Consider the following 25,584-nt stretch of genomic DNA (forward strand, 5'->3'; position numbering starts at 1 on the left):
GTGTTCTTGCTTGTATAAATTATGTTCTTCATGTGACTGTTGCTTATCTGATGCTATGTGCTTGTGATGCTGCTGCAAGTTTTCCATGACACCTGTGCATACATGTACTTGTGCATATGTCAATAAACTTAAATTTGACTCATCAGAGACTATTATAAATGTTATGCTTTCTAATGGTTTTCATAGCCACTGAATTGTAAGGGTTTTGCAAAATACATTACACTTACTGTAACATTAGAAGTTATGCAACACAATGGCAACACTGTTAGCCTAGTGAAAATGTTACCCTTCCAGCCAATTATAGTCCAGTCCAATTTTTATCCCCCAGTCAGCATCACACATGCAGATTATCTTGTCGTTGTCACATTGTTGTCTGTGGGAGCTTGCTGTGCACAACATGGCTGCTATATTTCCCACATTCTAAACTTAAAGCTGGAATTAAAAAGCTGGCACAAGCTACTGTAAAACAATTGGATTGTGATTAAACATCCTACTGACTTCCATTGTCCTTTATGGAATAAAATCTGCTTTCTTTGCCTGTCTATGTATTTGTGACTCCAGCCCACTTTAACTTGATTAAGTCTTAACTGCCCTCTGATGTAGTCTGACCAAGCCAATAAGTCAGATCCAACAGAAACACACTTCAATAAATGCTTAAACAATGATAACAAGATATTGGCAACATCCAGAAAACCATTCATCCATTTATATACACATTCCTTATTGCTACATTTAGCATTTTTACATATACAAAACATTACTCAAATGAATTATTAGAAATTGTCTGTCATAGATAACAAAGTAGCTGGCATTCTTCACTATCTTAAAATAGTTTGGAGCTTCCCAAATGTTTTTTAACTAGTTTTTACTGAACTGATTTGGAAGAAATTTACAGAGACAATATTACTTCTGCAACTCATAGGTCACAGAATGGCTTTGTCCTTTCCTCTCTAGTCCAATACAGACCGTCATTTAAATAAAACAAGCAAATCATTTTCTAACTATGGTATAAGCAACACTCTGACAGTGTACCTGATGACTCATTTCACTATTTAAGCAGTGATCAGCAGTCTGTGCAGTCCATTATACTGAGAGGTATTGCACGCAGGTTTGTAACACCTGAGAGTACAAACATAGTCCACCAGAACTTGTTAATGTTTTGAGGTAAGTTAGATCCTTGAGTATTTTTAAAGTAATGGGATTTAATCCTGATTTGTTACATATCTATTACATTTTATATCAATAGTTCTTTATATATATTGTTAAATCTATTTATAATAACCATCAAAGTCAACTAGACTTCTATTTCTAAACTTTTAACCTCTGGGAATGAAACTTGACTCTTGGTTTTAAGCCTGCACATTGTATTTGTTTGTTGAATATCTATGCAAGACATGTAAGAATTATATATTCATGGCTTCTCTTTATTGTGAATTGATGGCATTGAAATATTTAAAAGGTTTGTGTTTTAATGTTGAAACATTTCCTTTATCATTTTAACAATTGAAAGTATCCAAGGATAGTCAGATTGCTTCAGTTAACTGTGTGTGTTACTATATAATAGTAGATCATAAATTTGTGTTCTGTTAGACTGTTCCTGGCTTTGGCTGTGTTGTTTAAAGAGAGAATGGGGTATTTGCATCTCAGGAGGAAAGGCTTCAACTGACAACTGTGTTAACACAGTTGCTTTCAGGCAGCCCCCTGACAGTCATCAAGAGACACCTGCCCTCCCACTTATTCCTGGTCTCATAGGTTACAAGCAATTCAAAGAATGATCTGAAGAAAATACACCCTCAGTTGGAGAAGTTTTGTAAAGTGTTATGTCTGACTTTGAACAGAAAGGAATGGGAACAGCCACAGTTCCCCTCTCACCCAATATACACAAGCATTCATTTAAACCTGCCTTTTATTTATCAACTCAGAATTGGCAACAGATACCTTTTTGAAAAGTCCCTTGAACTGGTCAAATGGAAAATATATACGAAACAAAAGTTTTTAAAAGTTTCTTGGTGAGTTTGTTCTTATCAAAGTGAAGGGCATCACGTAAGGAAATAAATCATTCATTCTACTTTCATCACTCAATAACAGCATTAAGCTCTCTCGGGTGGAGTTAACACAACTAAGTGTGCTGCACAGTTCTCCCCTCCGCCCTCCAATCCCAGCTTCAGAAGGCTGCCCCCTACTGCAACAATCAGACTGCCATAAATTAAAGCATTATGACCCGTCTGAGTAAGACTGCCAATGCATGTCTGAACTTTCAGATAGCTTTAGTGCAACAAGACCACGTAAAAAATGGAACACCACCAAGCTTATTGACAACAGAAATTGAGAACTGTAAACAAACTACTGAGATATCCACTCACCCATCAGGTTATAGCTAAGGTTTGATTTAAAACTCCTTTGTAGAAATATATGAAGCAGAATTGTATGATTCTAGGATTTCCGCTGAGCTGAGAATTTTGCAAATGCATTCAAAACTGTGCATGTTGCTTAAAACATAATTGCAACAATCCTCATAATCCATTCAATTATGTTACAATGGGAGTTTTGTACCCCTTATTTCCTTTAAACGTTTTTCTTTCAACATTCTCCCCTGGAGGCTTGAGCATGTGTAGACATAATGTCATGAATATTGCTAATCGTTTGATGACTCACCCAAATGGCCATTGTTCAAAAATGAGACTAAGTGATGAGTCAGTGTAGATTAACGATTTCTCCCATAGGAGTGTCATAATTGGTCCTGTCCAATGTGCACACATTGTCCAGCAGGGATCACAGGGTGATTATCAACAGAGGAGAATAAGCAAGGTTTCTCCTTCCTAGTCCATAATTATTCAACAACCATCCAGATGTCATGATATGAGTAGTCCTTAGATGCTGGGGAAGATATAGTGCTCAGTACATTTGATACAATTCCTTCCCCAAAGGTTTTTGTTACCCTACACATATAATAACTTCTGCTTCCATTGCTCAAACACCTTCTTACTGTCTGCATTGCCGTTTTCTGTGGCCCTCCAAAGTATATTCTCAATGACCTTATCCTCCTCTTCCAACATCCTACCTCCAACTCTCAATTACTTCATTCTCACCCACACTTGGGCAGTTGGCAAATAAGCCAGAATACCTCACATATTCAACAGCTACCAACTTCTCCTCTCCTTCCGACTTCACCACTTGTAGTGCTGCTCACAAATACATCACTTGCGTTAAAAAGATAAGGTTGAGACAGATCTTGAAGTAAAAGGGATAAAAGCTCACAATACTAGTAACCAACAGTAACATCCACTTGTGCCATTATCTGGGTAAATTCTTGTTGTTTTCCAACATGTCCACCTGTAAGAGCTACTCAATAATGGTATCTCATGAAAAAAACTGACCGTAGAAATAAATGGAATGATGTGTTTGCCACAAATACTTGATATATGTACATGATAAACACATCAAGAAAAAAATATTCCAATGTCTTAAATACCGTGAAACAACCTGCCCAGCACTGGAAATTAACATTAAATTGTGTGATCCTGAAGAGTTCAGTTATTGCCAGAGATTTAAAAATATGATGACTTTCTGTCTATGTCACTTAATCCATACTTAGAGTCATTAAGTCACTCAATGTGGAAACAGACCCTTCAGTCCAACTGATCCATGCCAATCTATTTTCCCTCCCTTTATTTCACTTTCTGTAGCTGATGAATTTAATGCTCATTGAATTCAATATTCTACTTGACACTTCTAGGTTCAGACTTTGTGTTGTTTATTAGTTATTCTTCCTTCCCTTAAGGAGATGCACTAATTCCACAGTCAAACAGAACCCAAATGCTCTGTCCAATACTATTGTGCTTTCTGGATAGGTGTCTGCGCAGAACTCATAAAGCTCACTAGAAACTCATTCGAAAATGAAAGTTAATAAATGATTGGCAGCATTTATTCTCTGCTGGGAGTAAAATCTGGCTCAGTATTCTACGGCAATAATTAAAATTTGGAAGGAAACTACCAATCTGACTATTGTGGAAATTAGTTAAATCAATCATTGAAAAGGATGGAGGATGAAAAAAATAGAAAGTACTTTGAATGATTTGTGGGAACACAGACCCCAGATTACATAATTAGAATGACAAGTAATCATAGACAAAAGTTGATATATCCCCTTCCTGAAGTCAACAATCAGCTCTTTAGTTTTACCGACATCGAACGAGAGGTTGTTGTTGCGGCACCACTTAACCAGGTATTCTATCTCACTCCTGTAAGCTGACTCATCACCACCTGTGATCTGCACCATGCCATCTTCTCACAGCTACCATCAGGCAGAAGGTACAGAAGCCTGACGTCCCACACCACCAGGTTCAAGAATAGCTACTTCCCTTCAACCATTCGGTACTTGAACCAATCTGCACAACCCTAATCACTAGTTCAGCAATACTATGACCACTTTGATCACTTTGCACTTTGTTTTTTTTGTTATAATTGTGTTCTTTATTAAAATTGTGTATAATTTATGTTTAATTTATGTTTTTCTTGTGAATGCTCCTTATCTGATGCTATGTGCCTGTGATACTGCTGTAAGTAAGCTTTTCATTGCGCCTGTGCATCATGTACCTGTGCATGTGACAGTAAACTCGACTTTGACTTTGACTTTGATATATCCCATTGTCATTGAGATTTGTAATGGGGAAAGGTGTAACAGTATTGAATTCGGTCATTCAAACAGGAAGTGCATGTTGATGTTATTTCTGTTGAACAAAACCAAACTGAAATATTAACATATTGTATGACTTACTCTTCTTTCACTACTCGATAAGCAACTGTAATGTAAGGAGTGAAGCTGAAGGTACTAAGCAAACCGGGACTTTTTGGATATGTCAGTCATCTATAAGGCCCCCTTCCAACATGTTTGACCTTTCACTATGAAGTTAGAACAATAATTCTAAGTCAGGATAAGCAAGGTGACTGTAAGAATGCAGGAGTATAGTGCTTTAAGGTACCTGGTAGCTGGTGGAAATTGAATTGTCCTTCTTACAAAGAAGACTCTAGTGAAAAGTAATTTTTATTGGTGCTGTACATTTCGCTTCAGGTTGAAGAATGGGTGTATGGTGTATACCCTCACTGGAAGGAAACAAACCAATCAAACCCATACTGACTGCCAGCGGAGCAAACAGTCAATGGGAAGGTGTTGGGAAGGGTCTAATCATGTTGATTGGCACTACAAATCTGGTGCAGGCATGACCTATGGGTTGGCATTTTCCTCCTTGTCATTTTTAGGTATTCCAATTACAGAACCATGCAAAAAAGCAAGAGATTTTTAACTCTTAAGATGGAAAAATATGATATTTAAAACTTTTTTTTTAAATGGCTAATTTATACACGTTGTTAACACCATTTTCAAGGACATCTAAAACTTTAACTGATTTCAAATTATAATCAAATCAGCAAAATTAGCGAGCTTATTGCTATTGTAACGTCCTAGAATTCACCCGAGATTTTGACTTTCATTGTGAAGTAAAGTGATTCTACCCCTACCCTTGACCTTCCCCTCCAGATCTGAGACACATTCCACAGTGAGAACAATAAGCTGGGCCAATTTCTACGCAAGAGCTAACACAACCATTTCCATTGACATAGTGCCTCCAAAGCGACAAAATGTCCAGAGCCACTTCATGGAAGTGTCATTGAATGAAAAATAAATGAAGATATTGGGGAAGAAGACCAAATGTTTGGTCAAATGGGAGGCTGTGAGATGTATCTAAGGAAGAGGCAGAGACGTTTAAGGAGGGGGTTCTAGAACTATGGCCAGTGATGGAGCAATTAAGTTTGGAGATGATCATCTGTTCAATATTAAAAGAGTACAGAGAACTTAAACACAGTTCTGGAGAAGATCACAGAGAAGGTGGTTCAAAGGACTTTGAAAACATGGGCAGGAATTTTAAAATCAAGGCATTACTTAGCCAGGAGATACTGAGGGTCAGCACACACAAGGGTAAGGGTGGATGGAGAGAGGTCCAAGGTAAGTCATGGGGAACACCAGGGTCTACTTATCAAGCTCCCACAAGACCAGCAGGCAATGTTCAAGTGTCTACCAATCACAAGGAGGGGGAAAAAATGTAGGGAAAGAAAATGGTCTATTGATTAGAACTACAAGAAGCAGCTGGGTCAATAATTGAGTAAAGAACAAAGAAAAAGATTCTTATCTTATCTTAATAACCAGGAAACAGAGGATCTAAGGAAATAGGTAGAAGGAAAAAGGAGAAAATAGCAGCATTTAATCAGGAAGGGAGTGGAGGGATACAGACCACGTACAGGCAGACGGGATTAGTTTGGATTGGCATCATGATCGGCACAGCTATTATGGGCCGAAGGGCCTGTTCCTGTACTGTACTGTTCTATGTTCTATGTAAAAAAAACTCTGGAACCATCACTGAAAGGATGTGGAGGCTATAGACTCTCATCACAAAAGTTAACTGGAAGATCAATTAAAAATCCACGACCCACAAGGCCACAGCACCTGGAAATGGTATTTGTCTACGTAGTGATTTTTGGTTAGCATGCCACAGCGGACTGAATGGCCTCCTTCTGTGTCACAAAATTCCCACGATTCTACGATTCTATGTTTTGTTCCACTGCTCTGTGGTGAGGGAAGGAGTATTTCTGAATCCAGCCTTCTCGCAGGTGTATTTTACAACCAGCTGAGAGTTAAATAATTGTTTCCCAACGAAAGATTTTGCTTTGAATTGGGATAGTAACAAACACAGATCAGGTAGCGTGTAATCTTTCAAGCATTGATTGTTTTCTTCAAAGCCCGGTATAAATGTGTCAACAGAATGGTGCTGTGAATACAATGCTGCAGGGAATGTGAAGTTTTCAAAACGTTGTTTTGATATACACACTTTAGAATAGAGCTCAGCAGAGCTGCCAGCAGAAAATACTGCAACAAGGACATTGTATCTGCTCTGTATTAACGTGCTTCCTAGATTTCTGCAGTACTTCAAAAGTACTGTCCTACCGAAGAATGCTACGAGATATCCTGAAGTTGTGAAAAGTGTATTTAGGCAGCAATCACAAAAAACAGCCTCCCCTCTACTGACTCTGTCTACACGTCCCACTGCCGACGGAAAGCATCTAACGTAACCAAAGACCCCTCCCACCCCAGTTATTCTCTCTTCTCCCCCCTTCCATTGGGCAGAAGATACAAAACCTTGCAAACACATACCACCAGGCTCAAGGACAGCTTCTATCCCGCTGTTATAAGACTATTGAACAGACTTACACAATGAAGATGAACTCTTGATCTCTCAATCTACCACATCATGGCTCTTGCTCTATATTTGTCTATGTGTACTGCACTTTCTCAGAATCAGATGAGATTTATTATCACTGACAGATGACATGAAATTTGTTGTTTTGCAGCAGCAGTACAGTGTAAAGACATAAAAATCTATAAATTACAAAAATAAATAGATAGTGCAAAAAAAAAGGAATAATGGGGTAGTATTCATGGGTTCATGGACCATTCAGGAATCTGATGGTGGAGGGGAAGAAGCTGTTCCTAAGTCATTGAGTGTGGTTTTCAGGCTCCTGTACCTCCTCCCTGATGGTGGTAATGTGAAGAGGGCATGTCCCAGATGGTGAGGGTCCTTAGTGACGGATGCCGCCTTCTTGAGGCACCGCCTCTTGAAGATGTCCTCGATGGTGGGGAGGGTTGTGCCCGTGATGGAGCTGGCTGAGTCTACAACCCTCTGCAGCCTCTTTTGATCCTGTGCGTTGGAGGCTCCATACCAGGCGGTGATGCAACCAGTCAGAACGTAACTGTAATACTATATTCAGCATTCTGTTATTTCTTTACCTTTTGTGCAACTTCAATGTACTAAAGTTTGGAATGATCTGTCTGGATGGCATGCAAATGTACCTCGGTGCATGTGACAATAATAAACCAATTATTATTCTCAATTATCACCCAGAAATTCCCTGGAAGGACAAGGGAACCAACGTAAGTTGTCCTCTCCTGGGCCAGCATCTCCAGTATTGAGGTGCTAGTTACACACAGTTGGGTCCATTGGGTAGGCTATGTCATTCACATGCCCCAACACCAGACTTCTGAACTATTGCTCAAACTATTGTGCTCAGTTCTGGTCGCCTCACTACAGGAAAAATGTGGAAGCCATAGAGAGGGTGCAGAGAAGATTTACAAGGATGCTGCCTGGAATGCGGAGCATGCCTTATGAAAGCAGGTTGAGGGAACTCAGCCTTTTCTCCTTGGAGAGATGGAGGATGAGGGGGGACTTGATAGAGGTGTATAAGATGATGAGAGGTATTGATGGGGTAGATAGTCAGAGGCTTTTCCCCAGGGCTGAAATGGTGGCCACAAGAGGACACAGGTTTAAGGTGCTGGGGAGTAGATATAGAGGAGATGTCAGGGGTAAGTTTTTTACTCAGAGAGTGGTGAGTGCATGGAATGGGCTGCCGGAAGTGGTGGTGGAGGCTGATACGATAGGGTCTTTCAAGAGACTGTTAGATAGGTACGTGGAGCTGAGAAAAATAGAGGGCTATGGGTAAGCCTAGTAATTTCTAGGGTAGGGACATGTTCGGCACAGCTTTGTGGGCCGAAGGGCCTGAATTGTGCTGCGATTGTTCTATGTTCTATGTTCTAAATAGACACTCTGTTTCAAGCTCTGATGGTGGATATAGATGGAAAGATTAAAGGATGTGCTCAAACCCTCCTGAAGAAATGCAATATCCCTCTGACTCCTGGGAATCTTTGGTTCTTAGCCACTCAAACTGGAGAAAGAGCATCAAACATCTCGAGGTCATACATTGGGAGCATACAGAAGCCCAATGTAAGCAGCATAAAGACAGACCACCTCACAAACCCTCCACCCACCCCATCAGCCACCTCCTTCCCCATCTCAGGAAGAGCTGAGGGTCCCACATTTGTCTCGTTAGCTATCTTAGGACCCACAAGCCCAAAGTGGAAGCAAGACATCCTCGATCCCAAGGGACTGACGAAGAAGATTTTTGTGGGGAGAGCTAGGATGGTAACCAGTAACTTTTTATATTCAGTCCCTTGTTTTAGATCATTTAGTGTCCACTCCTCAGCATGTTACTGTATGTCTATCTCAAAGGAAGAGAACAGATAAGAGCTTTCTTTATTCACTCAGGGGATGTGGTGTTACATCATTTATTGTCCATCCTTAATTGTTTCTGAAGGAGGCAGGTAAGAGTCAACCACATGGGTGGGTCTGGAGTCACAAATCGACCAAATGGGGTAAGGACGGCAGATTCCCTTCTCAGGAGGACTCGTGATCCTGGGTTCCCATGACTATCTGATAGTTTCATGGTTACTGTTACTGAGATTAGTTTTTCTCTTAAATTCCAAACTAGGGTAATTTTCACACTGGGCTCAGCTAGTTAATATAACTGCCCACCTTCTCGGGGCTGGTGTTTCATTCCCTGGCTTTTTCTGCCAAGTGGATTTTTTTTTATAATGTAGAAGGAGGAGAATCCATTTGGCCGAGACGGGCACTTGAAGGTCAGCATGAAAGGAGTAGGCCGAAGGGCCTGTATCCTTATGACTCTATGAAACCCAGTCCAGCCCACCACTCATCAATGCACCAATCAGATCCATTTGATTACCATCCATAATTCTGCATACTCTATCCAAAAATATAACTGGTGGAGAATTCCTGAGTTAGTCCTTCAGTTTGGGAACAAATGGACTTGAGAAGACCATTTCTCACAAGCCAATGGAGCACAAAGGAACTTGTTAATTTGACTCACTTGAGAAGTAGGCACCTCAACATAAATGGGTTTTCTTTTTTTTATTACTTTCTGTTTGTGGTCAGGTAGCAAGGTCAATATTTATTGCCCAACCCTTACTGCCTCTAAACCAAGCTTGGTGGACTATTTCAAAGTCAGTCGTGTGTGGGTAAGGAGTCACACATGGGCCAAATCATGTATGATGACTTCCTCCTCCCACTTCAGAAAACACATCTGTGGTCATCATTTCTCATCTAATTTCTAGATCATTAACTGATTTTGATTTCCATAGCTCCAGTAGTGGGATTTGAACTCATATCTCTGGAATTTTTGAAGCCCTTGGTTGCCAACCCTGCACTTTAACCACTACACCACCAATATACAGCTGTTTCCCACTCAGTTGGACTTCATTGTTCTTCCTAGATGAGTAACCAAAATTAACTAAAAGGAAGGGTTCGCATTTATCAGGAACTTTTCACAGACTGAAGTCGTACCAAAGAAGACCTCTTGAAATGTATTAACTCCTGCAATTTATAAAACACAGCAGCCGACTTGCACACACCAAATCCCAAAATAACCTTGTTTTTATGATGTTGATTGAGGGATAAATATTGACAGGACACCAAGGATAACTTTCCCATTCTCATTTGGAAGATTGCCCAAGCGATCTCTTGTGTCCACCTGAGAGAGGAGACATGCACTGGTTTAATGGGCCAAATCAGTTTGGCATCAGCCCACACCTTGCCCTCAACACCCTTGCTGTACTAATCTTTTGTACAAATTCCAGGCCTTGGTGCTGTGTAAGAGACATGAAGTGGAGTTGTTCACACCTTGTGCGTCGGCCCAAGATCCTGACCCCTGAGTGACCTGTTGCCCTTTTGACCACTCGTGGTGTCACTGAAACTATGTTTATATGTTTCTGATAATCAAAAGGATATAAATTCAAAGGTTTTAAATCATTATTTAACATTGTTTAAGAACAAATAAGAACATATGATCTAGGAGGAATTATCAGGAATCTATTCCCTCTGCTTCAAAAATATTCAATGATTCTGTCTCCACAGTCTTCCAGAGACTTATGACCCTCTACGTGAAAGGAATCTCACCTCATCCAGCTTAAATGACTGACCCCTTACTTTTGAACAGTGATCCCTTGTTCTAGATTCTCCTATGAGAGAAAATATCCTCCTCATATACCCCCAGTCAAGCCCTCTCAGGATTTTTACTTTTCAAGTTCCCTCTACCTCTTCTAAGTGATATAAATTAATTAAAGACATTACTAATTTGTAAAATGATGCAAAAAAATACAAACCAGTTACCTATACTAACCCTTTCCAACCATGGCAGTGACTCCGCTTCAAATAACTGGGTCTGTACCACAGCCCTGGGCCCCGTTACAAAGTGGATCCAGTGGGACTGAGCTTCGCTCCTGGTCTCTGTGTTGAGTGCAGAGGTGTATCTGGAGAGTAGATGCATTGGCGCTGACCTTCAGTGTTCTTTTAACCTCTGCCCAGCAGACACGTGAAGAATACATTGGCAGTAGCTGTCTACTGAGCTGCTGTAAAGAGATAAGCGCATTTTGCCTCAGTCTCTCATCCAGCTCCTTAAATAGTGTGGCACTCAATCAACACAGGAGCACAGCAAGTGCGGATTTTTGCACTGGAGCAGGACTCAGATACATAACATCCTGACCCGCAGTGGCACTCAATTAACATCTCACCCGTTCCGACAGCCTCACATTCTAATTCAAACTTTATAATTCAATAAAGATGCAAAAGTTGCTTGTCACAGGTTTATCTTTTTTCATGTTTTATTACAAAATAGAAAAAGGCCATTGAGCCAATCGAGACCATGCTGGCTCTCAGAGCAATCCCATCAACTCCATTCCCCCCATTTCCCACTAACTGATTCTCTCTCCCATGTCCACCAGCATCACACTGATTTCCCTGCCACCCACCCACACAACAGCCAATTAACTCACCAACCCGCACGCTTTTGGGATGTGGGAGGAGACCAGAGCACCCGGAGGAAACCCATGCAGTAACAGGGAGAACGTGCAAACTCCGCACAGACAGTGCTCGAGGTCAGGATCGAACCAGGCTGCCGTGGGTGTGAGGCAGCAGACCTTCCTGCATCATCATTGTGTATCTCCCTGTCTTATATTGTTTGCAATTTGACCAAATTCTGAAAGAAGGTCATAAGGACTGAGGAAGTGACGAAGGAATAGATCAGTCTACTTATCTGCCAGTCAGCAAGATCATGACGAATCTTCCACCCAGACTCCATTTTCTTGCTTTTGCCTCATGTCCCTTGACCTGTTTCATTTCCAGAAATTGATCAGTCACTGTTTTGAATGATTCACCAACCTTTGTATGAAGAAATTTCTCATTCCAAATAATCATCACAAACTATCAGTCACCGTTTTGAATGCAGTGGTGAATCTTTAGGTTCCACAGCCCTCCAGGACTGAGAATTCCAAAGATTCACCAACCTTTGTGTGAAGAAATTTCTCATTCCAAATAAACATTACAGGCCCTTTTATAGACTCTCCAGCCACGAGACCCCTGCATCTTCCCATTTGAGCCCTCTAAGTGGTTTTTACGTCTCAATGAAGCCTCCTTTCATTTTTCTAGGAGAATACAGGCCTGGTGTGCTCTGTATCTCCTTGTATAACAGACCAGTCATCCCAGGAACCAGTCTGGTGAACCTCCGCCACAGTATACAGGTCCTCACCAGGTTACGACAGGGTTCCGTTCCCGAGAACTGTTCGTAACCCGAACGGTTCGCAACTCAGAAATTCCGCCAAGTTCCCACACAGCAGAAGATGCCTGCAGCCCCACAGAAGCTGGCAAATCCATCCTGCTGGTCTCCCAAATGCTCATCTATCCGTATGTAAGTGAAGGTTCGTAATCTGCGTTGGACCCATATCTGTCTTTAGCCGAAGAATCACGTATTCCAGGAGTGAGAGGGTTAACATATGAGGAACATTTGACCGCTCTTGGGCTGTACTCCTTGGAGTTCAGAAGAATGAGGGGGGACCTCCTAGAAACATTTCGAATGTTAAAAGGCCCAGACAGAATAGATGTGACAAAGTTGTTTCCCATGGTAGGGGAGTCTAGTACAAGAGGGCACGACTTCAGGATTGAAGGGCGCCCATTCAGAACAGAGATGCGGAGAAATTTCTTTAGACAGACAGTGGTGAATCTGTGGAATTTGTTGCCACAGGCGCTGTGAAGGCAAAGTCATTGGGTGTATTTAAGGCAGAGATTGATAGGCATCTGTGTAGCCAGGGCGTCAAAGGTTATGGTGAGAAGGTGGGAGAGTGGGGCTAAATGGGAGAATGGATCAGCTCATGATAGAATGACGGAGCAGATTTGATGGGCCGAATGGCTGAATTTTGCTCCTTTGTCTTATGGTCTTATGGTATCTCCTTTTTAAAGTGAGTATATCTGAAGCAACTGTAAAACTGCGCATTGGTTCATTTGCTTTTATTTATTCATTCATGGGATCTTAACACTGCTGGCAAGACGAGGAGTTATAACCCATCACTCACTGCCAACTGGTCTGGAGTCACATGTAGGTCACACAGATGAGGAAGGTATCCCTCTATTAGTGATCCAGGTGGGTTTTTAATAATCTAATAATAACACATCACTGTTACTGCTACTGGCTTTTCTCAATTCTAGTTTTATTTAATTACTTGAATTTAAGTTCACAAGCTGCCATGGTCGGATTTGAACTTGTGACTCTGGACATTTGGAATGCTAGCCCAGTGAATTGACTACAGTGCTGAAGTCAATTCACTTGTACTGTGGAATGCACAAATGCATTTATTGAAGTAGCATGCAGAGGAGAGGTACGTCATTGCTACTTTGGAGTCTGGAAGATTAAATAAATTAAGGGCGCAGGGAGCATGTTCCTTGACCACAGTTAAGGCTTTGGCACTGTATGGGAAACAAGATTCTTAGGGGAGAGATATGGATAAAATGAAACAAGAATGCCCCCAAACCTGTTTTCTGGTTGTCTGGGTGCAAATAGTAACTGGTGGAGGGTTAGCCTCTGAGATTACACTTGCTCTTGTATCATAGTTTCTTTTGAAGTTGGTCGCGATTCAATATGTGTGTAAATATTGTGGAATTTGTAAAGATAGCATTGGGTTGATAATAGTTTACCCACTAGCAATAAGAATTTCACCTCTGACAGTCCTGCAGTGCTACAGGGAGTCAAAACAGGTTCAAAGCTCTGGAACAAGCACTTACCTCAGGAAAGGTGCTTCAGGTAATTAGGTATTCTGGTGCAACGTCACCACAGGCTGGAAGCTACCTGTGTTTATAAAATAGAGAGCAGACAGGTAGCCAGCCAGTAGAGGTGGGTCCTACAGAACTTACAGTGCCGAAAGCAGTCCATTGAAGGAAGGATTGGTGGAACTGGAGGGAGCCTCTGTCAAAAATTTAACACCTCATCCCATACATAACAGGTAGGTTCCTTCTATGTAACACCTCTCTCTTTTCTTTCTCTGGACTTTTCGCCTTCAAATTGCTGTAATACTTCCCAACCCTGGCCCCACCAGCACACCGAACATCTGTTTGAGGCTGCATTTGGTATTTTCTTTGCAAAATCATGTGCCACAATAGGTGTATTACAGTGGGACATGTGAATGTTGCAACACAATTTAACGGGCTTTTGGCTGTTTTCACACAAAGAAGGGTGCATTCACAATTTGTCCAGCGGAGAATGTGAGACTGACTGTACTGGAGTGGGGGAGGTGTGGATGGAGGGTGGGAAAGGAACGGTAATTGCTTTTCCCTGTACTGCAAATCCACAGACGCATTACAGTTAATTATAAAAACCATTCGAATTCAACGCTATGGCAAGAGATGCTTGGGATTCTGCTGCTCAGCTCCTCAGGAGTCAGCCTGTAAATTCTCCACACAGCAAGACCTTTTAGAATACTAGAGACCATTTAATCCTCGATTAATAAAAGATTCCCTCATTAAATCACACTAATCTTTACTGCCAGGTATTGCCTGGAGCATCAAGTTAATTAAACATTAGTCAGTTGTGTGTGAGGATGGGTCATTGGTAAATAAATTTAAACCCATTCTTTAGGAGTCTGGATCATTTCAAAATATTTGGTTCAACTACATTTTGCACTTTTAATCTTCAAAGTCATACATTATGGGAGATATTTGGAATTAAGTTTTCCTATTCTGTTCTGACTGGATATGAAAAAGGACTGTCCCAGTTCTTTGAATGTGCCCTCCAATTTGTCCCAGTTCTTTCCCCAGCACCCTCAAATCTCCTTTCGGAATAATACTATTACGATAGAATCTGCTTCCACCACATTTTCAGGCAAAATTTCATCATTCATAAGATTTTCAGAGTTTTTTGTTGACCAAGGCTAATGTACATTTTAATCTGAATGTCCCTCCGTTTCTGAGTTCAAGGTTGTCGTGTTGTTCAGATATTAGTTTCAGTTCTGCCCTGTTCCCCGTCTATCGTTTGTGTTCCATGAGTCAGTTAATTATTTTTAAAATGTTATTTATCTTGCAGCCTGTGAGAAAATTCTCCTTTTTGTCAATGTGTCAATAACCATAAACCTTAAGTGAAAGAATAAAGAAGGAGGCTGATATTGGGCATTTTTTAGGATGTGAAACAATGTAGAATCTGTAATAGCATCGCCAGTAAATAAATGCAAATTTAAAGTGATTGGTAGAAGAGAGAAGGAGGAAACTCTGAGTGTGCAGTTCTTACATCTGTAGGATACATGACCTTGCTCTGTGTTAACGGATTCTAAAAGGCAGATTGTCCCCTATGGAGTTTTCCACAGCTAGCCTGCAATCTCTGGATAGAGAGTGCAACCTCTGGATAGTGTGGATGTATCAGTACTGGGACATGGGGCTATAACAGGGTAATGTTAATGCATTAATGCTGGGTCACAGGGCTATTACAAGGTCATGACAATGTCTTAATATTAAGGACAGGTTAATCAATGGATATTGTTGATGCATTAACATTGGGGCACAGGCTAATCACTGGATAATGTTTCTGTATTGGCATTGAGGCATGGAGCAATCAATGGGCAACATCAATGTATTATAGTGAGGAATGGGATACTGGGTATTGTTGATCCATGAATACTGCGGCACAAGCCAGTCACGATAATCTTAATGAATTAATATCAGGGCAAGAGCAATCACTGGATAATGTAATTACGTTAATATTGGGAAGATATAACAAACATTGAGGAATGTTGATCATTGGATAGTGCCAACCCTGTGGCATATGGCAGTGGGTGAAATCAAGAGCCTTCGGACTATCCACCAGACCAGGGCACAGAAGAAATCATCAAAGACCACAGCAGTGGGGGATAGTTTCCTGGAATTTCCAGCATGAAGCTGACCCATTTCTGCTAGGCAAGAATCACCTCAACATCTCCGCTTAAATTTCTAGGTCTCCCCAGTCCAAACAACTAACGATAGAGGTGAAGGAGCCCAGTTGCTCCAACAGGGCACCAGCTGTCCCTGGTTTGTAAAGGACAGATAATCAGTTGTCCCTCCTGGTGATTATCTCCATCCAGTCTCACATGGCTGAGTCAGGTTTCTCTTCTACGAAGGATCAAATCTGTCCCAGGGTATGCTGCCATCTCACGTCAGTGTTAGGTTTCAGCTTGCGTACTAAGATGTGTGTAGCTTTCACTAAATATGCTCCATTGTCTTAATACCAGTAGAGCTGCTGCCTCAGAGCTCCAGCGACTTGGGTTTATAAGAACATAAGAAAAGAGGAGTAGGCCACTCGGCCCTTCAAGTCGGCTTGACCTTCCAATATAATCATGGCTAATCTGTCCCAGGCCTCATCTCCCCTTCTGTGCCAGTTCCCCACTGGCCTCAATTCCCTGATCTTTCAAAAATGTATCTACTTCCTCTTTCAATACCCCCAATGATCCAAGCTCCACAAATGCTCATTCTCGACTTTTTGAAACATTTTCGATATTTTGCACCAATGATTCACCAAATCACTAATGCAGGACACAATTACCCAAAGTTAAGGACATACCCATCATCCCAGTAAATTACATCTCCTCTCATTTTATTATGGCTGTTCATAAACTACTAAGGCTGTCAGTAACAACAATTCACATTTACAGTTGCCAGAAATTCTGTGCTACAGCAGGTAGAACAGCGATAACGGGACAATGCACAGTTCTTGTAGAAGTTACTTCTTAATGACTAGAAGGATTAGAGGATGAGGAACAAGGGTGATGGGGTCTGGAACTCTGCCTGAAAGGTTGGTGGAGGCAGAAACACTCACCACTACAAGAGGAGGAGGATAAGAGGGGACGTGACTGAGGTATATAAAATTATGATGGGTATGGATAGGGTAGACTGTATGAAATTTTTCCTTTATCAGAGGTAGATAAAACTAGAGGACACAGATTTTGGGTAAGGGGGAAGAGATTTAGAGGGGATTTGAAGGGGATCTTCATCCAGAGAGCAGTGAGTACCTGGAACACACTGCCTGAGAGAATGGTAGAAACAAAGTTACCGACAGCATGTAAGAAGTGTCTAGGTGACCACTTGAATCTTCCAGGCATAGATGATGGGGTTAATGTGGCTGGGTGCCCATTGGTCAGTGTGGACATGGTTGGCCAAATGGCCTGTTTCCATGTTACATAACTCTGTGACTCCAGAAAAGGCCTGCCAATTATTTAACTTGCCCTATAAAAGAATTCTTCAAATTATATCAGGACGCAGAGACTTTTTTTCAAAGAATGTTTCAGTCAGATAAAGAAAGGTTATTGATAAGGTTTCTTTGAAGGGTAGGAAAATAACTCAGTGATTGTCAAATAGAATGTTCCAGCATAACACAGGTGTAGAAAGGGTTAAGCAAAGACTTTAAGCAGCTCACGTTACTGGATGAGCTTTAGTTAACTAAAAGTTTGTGGAGAAGTGATGGTTTGTCTAATGTAGCACTGATGGAACCTCTCCAAGGTGGGATTAGGCTTGGAGGTTTTTGACTGATTATGGGGGTACTGGCGCAGAAGAGGAGTTGAGGCCAGCATAGATGCACCTGGAGTACTGCGTGCAGTTCTGGTCTCCTTACTTGAGAAAAAATGTACTGGCTTTGGAGGCGGTGCAGAGGAGGTTCATCGGGTTGATTCCGGAGATGAGGGAGTTAGCCTATGAGGAAAGATTGAGCTGCCTGGGACTATTCTTGCTGGAATTCAGAAGAGTGAGAGGGTGTCTTACAGAAACATATAAAATTATGAAAGGGATAGATAAGATAGAGGCAGGAAAGTTGTGTGCACTGGTAGGTGAGATTAGAACCAGGTGACATAGCCTCAAGATTCAGGGGAATAGATTTAGGATGGAATTGAGGAGAAATTGCTTTTCCCAGAGAGTGGTAAACCTCCGGAATTCTCTGCCCAGGGAAGCAATAGGGGCTACCTCATTAAATATACTTAAGACATAGTTAGATAGATTTTTGCATAGTAAGGGAATTAAGGGTTGTGGGGAAAAGGCAGGTAGGTGGAACTGAGTCCCCAGCCAGATCTTATTGAATGGCAGAGCAGGCTTGATGGGCCAGATGACCTACTCCTGCTCCTATTTCTTGTGCTCTTATGTTCTTATAGATCAGTCGTGATAATATTGAATGACGGAACAGGCTTGAGGGGCCGAGTGGCCTACTCCTGTTCCCGTTTTCTTGTGTTCTTGGCACTGACATTACAAGACAAATGGCCTCAACTTTCAATGAATTTAAGCCCCACTCCAGAGAAAAAAAACTCTGGGCTTGTCCTTCACTCGTCTACTGAGGATGTCCCTCTCTCTCAGAAGCACCGTCTTTTGACTGTGATATTAACCTAAGGCTCTCTCAGATGGAATTAAAAATCCCATGGTATTACTTCAGAGAAAGGCAGGGGAGTTACCTTAGTGTCCTGAGTGAAAGTTATCCCTCACTCCATGTTACTGAAGTGAATTACATGATTTTCATTCGATTGCAAATGAGTGAACTGGTTATATGAGTTATCCCCAATACTCCAGCTCAGCCATTTCTGGGGAGATAAGACTAATTCTTTTCTCTCATGAAGGGATCTCCAAAAATCATGTACAAGCCGACAGGAGTTGCAGAAACTGGGACAGCCCATGAGCAAATGGGAGGTGGTTTAGATATCCCGTCTTGAGACAGTCATAAAGTTAGAAGAGAGGGAGAGAGAAGTCCATAGAACAGAAATGGTAGTGATCAGAGAAGCTATAATGTGAAAGAGGTCTGGAACAAAATGGTCCTCTATCGAACAGCCCACAGACGTAAACCTTGCATGGCTAGTCATGCAATAGAATTCATAAGTGAGAAGGAACTCTGAATACAACATAATGCGGGCTGTCTCTGTGGTACATTTCACCTGTAGGGTGGGTTAAATCACATGGCAACAACTTGCATGGGTAACTTGGTGGTTAAAATATTGGGCTGGCATCCAGTATTCTGCACCAATAATTCAGAGGAACAAGTTTGAATTCCTCCATGGCTGCTGGGGATTTTAAATTTATGTAACTGAATAAATCTGGATATGTATTTTTTTAAATCTAGTCTCAGCAACAATAAAAATGGAAGTGCATGGTTGTTGTAAAGTCACATCTGGTTCACTAATGGAGACACAAGAGACGGCAGAGGCTGGAATCTGGAGCCACAAACAATCCGCTGGAGGAACTCAGTGGGTCGAGCAGCATCTGTGGGGGAAAGGAATTGTCGACGTTTGATGCAGGGTCTTGACCCGAAACATTAATAATTCTTTCATCCCCTGCAGATGCTGCTCGACCTGCTGAGTTCCTCCAGCAGATTGTTTGTTGCTTCAGGCTCACTAATGTCCTTTATGGGAGAATATCTTACCCAGTCTGACCTATATGTGACTCCAGACCCATCAATGTGGATCTTCTGCCTCCTCAGATCAGGGGCAATTAGAGATGGACAATAAGTGTTGGCGTTCCCAGTGATGTACACATCCTGTGAGTGGACGCATTAAAAATGTTGAAATAGCACCTCTAACACAGTAAAATGTCCCAAAATACTTCACAGGAACACCACCAGACAAAGTTCAGCACCTTGAAGTTTGTTCAAAGTGATGTTTTCAAGAAGAGCAAATGACAATGAGTTTTAAAGAAAGAATTCTAGAGCTTGGGATTCAGGCAGTGGAAGTCACGGAGCGACGGAAAGCACAGCTGTGTGAGGAGCAGGGTTGGAGAGGTGCAGGTACCTGGAAGGGTGTAGAATAGAACCAGATTACAAATGTAGAGAGGAGTGACTCAATGGAGGGAAAGAAATTTTAAAATGGTGGCATAGCTGGATAGTGAAGACTTCAGACTGGACCCTGCTGACCCTGACTTAGACTGGACAATGCACTTTGGGTACGGGTTCAGTCTAGTTCAGGGATAACTTCTGATAAAATGTCTGGTTTTGCATCACACCATGTCAGCCAGTCCAGGTCATAGCACAGAAACAGGCCCTTCTGCCCACCACATCCATGCCCAACCTATAGTCCATCAATACTAATTTCATTTGCCCACACTAGCTCCATATCCTTGTCTATTCAACTACCCGTCTACATGGCTCTCAAATGTAGTATTTGCATCAGATTCCACCACCTCCTCTGGCAGTGTGTTCTAGACGTCAACCATTCGCAGTGTAAAATATTTACCTCAAATGTCACCTTTAAACCTCCTTCCTCTCACCTTAAACCTATGCCCTCTTGTTTTTGATACCCCTACCATGGGAAAAAGGCTCTGACTATCTCCCCTATCTATGCCCCTTATAATTTTATATACCCCCTCAGCCACCTTCGCTCCAGGCCTGTCCAATCTCTCACCATAACTGAAATCCTCCACTCCAGACAACATGCTGGTGAATCTCCTCTGCACTCTCTCCACCACAACCACATCCTTCCTATAGTGTAGTGAGCAGAGCTATACTCCAATTGCAGACTAACCAATGCTTTGTAAAGTTGCACCATTATCTCTGAATTCTTATATTCTGTGCTCTGCTCTATAAAGGCAAGCATGCCACATGCCTTCTTCACCACCCTATCTATGTGTTGCCACTTTTAGAGAATTTTGGACTTGAACCCCAAGGTTCCTTTGTTTATCAACATTCCTTTGCACCCTACCATTCACTGTATTTGTCCTACCCCACCTTGACTTCCCAAAGTGCATCACCTCTCACTTGTAGTGATTAAGTTCTCTGCCAACGCTCTGCCAAACTTTCCATCTGATCTATATCCTCCTGTAGCCTTAGACAACCTTCCTCACTATCTATAACGTCTCTAACTCCTGTGTCATCCACAAATTTGCCAATCATTCCTCCTACATTTATATCTAAGTCATTAATATATATCACAAACAACAAAGGTCCGATCACTGGTCCCTGCAGTGCACCACTGGTCACCGACTTCCAATCAGTAAACATCCTTCCACCAGTACCCTCTGCTTCCTACCACCAAGCCATATTTCCGATCCAATTAGCCCTGGATCCTATGTGCCTTAACCTTCTGGAGCAGCCTACCATGTGGGACATTGTCAAATGCCTTATTGAAGTCCACATAGACAACATCTACAACCCTGCCTTCATCAATCTTCTTAGTTACCTCCTCAAAAACCGCACGCAAGTTAGTGATACTGGATCTCCTGCACAAAGCTATGCTGATGATCCCTGAGCAGCAATCTATGTTTCCAAAAGTACATAAATAATATCTCTTAGAATTTTCTCCGGTAATTTCACTACCACTAATGTAAGGCTCACTGGCCTGTAGTTACCACAGAAACCATAGAAAACTACAGCATGGAAAACAGGCCATTCGGCCCTTCTAGTCTGTGCTGAAACATTATTCTGCTAGTCCCATTTACCTGCCCCCAACCCATACCCCTCCAGACCTCTCTCGTCCATGTATCTATCCAATTTACTCTTAAAAGTTAAGAGCGAGCACCACATCAGATGGCAGCCCATTCCACACTCCCACCACTCTTTGAGTGAAGAAGTTCCCTCTAATGCTCCCCCTAAACCTTTCCCCTTTCACCCTAAAGCCATGTCCTCTCGTACTTATACCTGACTAACCCTTCTTAAATAAAGGAAAAGCATTAGCGATCCTCCAGTCTTCTGACTAATGCAGATGCAAAAATCTCTGTCACGATCCCGGCTATCTTCTTCCTATGTTTTCTCCAGGTCCTCTTTTACGCCTTTGAAGTCAGCCTCCTCCCCAGTTTAAAACCTTAACTTGAAGACCAACTTTATCCTTTTCCATAACTGCATCAAAATCCCCCCCCCCCCCCCCCCCCACATTTCACTGCCTAAGACAGGGTGATAGCTTTCAGACATGCAGCCCCACACAATGGCATGCTTTGTGTTCCTGACATGTGCTCTGTTCTTGATCAATTGAGTCAACATAATCATAGCAATATTTTACTCTGCTCTTCGGCAAGACCCTCTGGGTTGGGTCAGGTATGGACCAAGCCTTCAGGATTGGTTCAGGTTCAGATTGGCCATGGTTAGATCTGCCCCAGTCGAGTTTTATTTTGTACATGTGATTCTCTGAGTACAGGAGCAGGAGCAGGTAACTCAGCCCATCTCCCCACATATCCTTTCATCCGCAGGCTGATCAAGAATTAATCTATGTCTTTAAAATGTTCAAAGACTCTGCTTCCACTGCCCTTTGAAGAAAAAATGTTCCAAAGACTCGCAACCCACTAAGAGAAATAAAACTTTACCTCATCCCTGTGTCTTGAAACAGTGACTCCTCGTTCTAGAGAGGAAACAACCTCTCCACATCATCCACGTCAAGATCAGTCAGAAGCTTTTAATCCCGAGTAGATCTCCGCTTGGTCACAAATACAAATACCCCCATGCATCTGTGGAGACCTATGTCCATGCCAGATGGACATCAGATGCATTATTGAATGTCCTGTTGTGCATGGGTGACCATGTGGTGGAGGGTGAGGGTGAGGTGGGATGGGCAACAATGGTTCATGCCTGCTCGGCACAGTAGCGTAGTGGTTAGCATAACCCTATTACAACGCCAGTGACCCAGGTTCAATTCCCGCCGCTGTCTGTAAGGAGTTTGTACTTTCTCCCTGTGTCTGCGTGGGTTTCCTCTGGGTGCTCTGGTTTCCTCCCACATTCCAAAGATGTACAGGTTAGGAGCTGTGGGCATGCTATGTTGGTGCCGGAAGAGTGGTGACACCTGTGGGCTGCTCTCAGCACATTCTCAGTAATGCAAAAAGACTCACTTCACTGTGCATTTCGATGTACATGTGACTAATAAATAAATCTTATCTTATTTTTGTAATAAATATGCAAATATGCAAATAAATATGTAATAAATATCCAAGTAAGAAATCCCTCCAAAAGCATGTTACAGCTGTATAGGATATGGGTGAGACTACACCTGGAGTACTGCGTGCAGTTCTGGTCACCATATCATAGGAAGGATATCATTAAGCTGGAGAGGGTACAGAAAAGGTTCACAAGATGTTGTCTGGACTGGAGGGCTTGAGTTATAAGGAGAGACTGGATGGGCTGGGACTGCTTTCCCTGGAGTGAAGGAGGCTGAGGGGTGACTTTATAGAGGTTTATAAAATCATGAGGGGCAGAGATAAGGTAGATGGTCACAGTCTTTTTCCCAGGGTAGGGGAGTCTAAAACTAGAGGGCATGGGTTTAAGGTGAGAGGGAACAGATTTAAAGGCTGCTGGATAGATGGAATGAGCTGCCAGAGGAAGTGGCAGGGGTGGGTACAATTACAACATTTAAAAGGCATTTGGACAGGTACATGGATAGGAGGGATTTAGAGGGATATGGGCCAAATGCAGGCAAATGGGACTAGCTCTGGTAGGCACCTTGGTCAGCATGGACAAGTTGGACTGAAGGGCCTGCTTCCATGCTGTATAATTCCATGACAAAAGAAGTGACCAGTAAATATCTGCGCTTGCCTCTGTTGTTAGAAAGTTCTTGCACAACCTTGAGCATTTAGTGGCAGGGTTTGAGCTGAGTGCTCAAATGAGCCATTTCATTCATGCTGCTATTGATCTGATATGATTCAGTAATTATCCCAAGGCCCAGCTCCAAGATATAACATCAAAATGGTCCTTGAAACCACCCCCCCTCCCATTTCTGAGTGTCTAACACATACAAGATCATGGCCTCTTGCTGGCCATTTAAATAATCTCCCAGGTTATTTAACCTAGGCCACTATGTTGAAGGTGTCAATTAAGTAACCACCTCCGCCCCCAACACACCATTACTGAACCCCCTCACAATCATTCACTTTAATAAAATGGTTGCTTTGCCCTTTCCTCACAGCTGACTACTCTTATGGGCAGAAAGATTTGATTAGATTTGGTAATTGGTTTATTATTGTCACATACACTGAGATACAGCGGAAAGTTTTTGATTCCACTCCATCTAGACATATTATTCCATATATGTTTGCATTGAGGTTATAAAAAGAAAAACAGACTGCAGTGTATAGTGTTACAGTCACAGAGAAAGTACAGTGTAGGCAGACAGTAAGGTGTAAAGGCCATGACAAGGTAGATTGTCAGACCAAGAATTGACCTGTTAGCATATAAGAGGTCCGTTCAAGAGTCTGATAATGGTGGGATAGAAGCTGTCCTTGAGACTGGTGTTACTAATTGCCCTTTTAACTAACCTTTGATTCAATGCTAACCAAATAGTGATTCTGAATCAGCAGAGGTCTATGGGTTATTTTAATTCCCAGCAGTCAGGTTCACTCACCCTAAGTGGAGATAAGAGTCAGGACTGAGGTGTTGTCAACTGCTATCGTCCATTTTGCATTAGTGCACAGACCCAAAATTACACCTTGGTGACCATCTCCCCCCCACCCCTTCAGTTTACCTCCCCAGGGTGTGCAAGGGTTGACTACTGCCATGAGTGTGAACTACTGGCACATGCACTTGGCTAGCTCGGCCCACCTGGAATTCTGCCTGGAGAAGCAAGCGAAAGAGCTGTTTACTGGAGCTCGCTGTGACCAAAGCCCAACATTGATAATGTGGTTTGTTCCATTACGTCTGATAAAGAGGAAGTGTCACCTTCAGGAACAAAGGAAAGGTCTGTGACAAGCTACAGATGGGGAAAATATGTAGCTCTACACTGTTATCATCCTTGAAAGCCGGCTCAACATATATTTAAATAATAATGATGGTTTAAGATTAATTAAGACTAGATTTGTGTATCGAAGATTAAGGTTAATCCAGTTGAGGTGTTAAAGAGATTAAAGGGTTAGTTAGTTAGAGTCATAGAATCATACAGCACGGAAACAGGCCCTTCAGCCCAACTCGTCCATGCCGACCAAGATTCCCATCTGAGCTAGTCCCATTTGCCCACATTTGGCCCATATCTCTTTAAACCTTTCCTATCCATGTACCTGTCCAAGTGTACTATTGTACTTGCCTCAGTCACTTCCTCTGGCAGCTCATTCCAAATACTGACCACCTTCTGGGTGAAAAAGTGGCCCCCCGAGTTCCTATTATATCTTTCCCCCCTCACCTTAAACTCATGCCCTCTAGTTCTTGATTCCCCAAACCCTGGGAAAAAGACTGTGCACATTCACCCTATCTATGCCCCTCCTGATTTTATACACCTCTTTAAGATCACCCCTCAGTCTCCTACACTCCAATAAATGTGATTCTTTCATCTTTGTAACTGCTTCCTTCCATTATTCTGTAGGATGTTGGTAATCTTTACATCTGCAACCATCTCGGTTCACATATTTTACTTCGACTGTTCTTAGCCTGTCAAGGGATTTGCTTGATGCCATGATCTAATGCTAACATTAGAGA

At 42.1% G+C, this 25,584-nt stretch overlaps 1 protein-coding gene across 4 annotated transcripts in view; it reads left to right on the top strand.

Annotated features, from left to right (window-relative positions):
- The first annotated feature begins 1,105 nt into the window (after window positions 1–1,105).
- Window positions 1,106–25,584, top strand: part of LOC127580870 (solute carrier family 26 member 9-like) — a 117,648-nt gene continuing 93,169 nt past the window's right edge. For 2 of the 4 annotated variants that reach the window (XM_052034832.1, XM_052034833.1), the window contains exon 1: window positions 1,106–1,164. The gene's annotated coding sequence lies outside the window, so the exon portion shown is untranslated. Of the gene's footprint in view, window positions 1,165–14,139; window positions 14,225–25,584 lie in introns of those variants that run through there. The other 2 variants (XM_052034831.1, XM_052034834.1) reach the window with 1 other exon arrangement.

This window comes from Pristis pectinata, chromosome 20 (assembly GCF_009764475.1).
Source record: "Pristis pectinata isolate sPriPec2 chromosome 20, sPriPec2.1.pri, whole genome shotgun sequence".
In the NCBI taxonomy this organism is placed as follows: Eukaryota; Metazoa; Chordata; class Chondrichthyes; order Rhinopristiformes; family Pristidae; genus Pristis; species Pristis pectinata.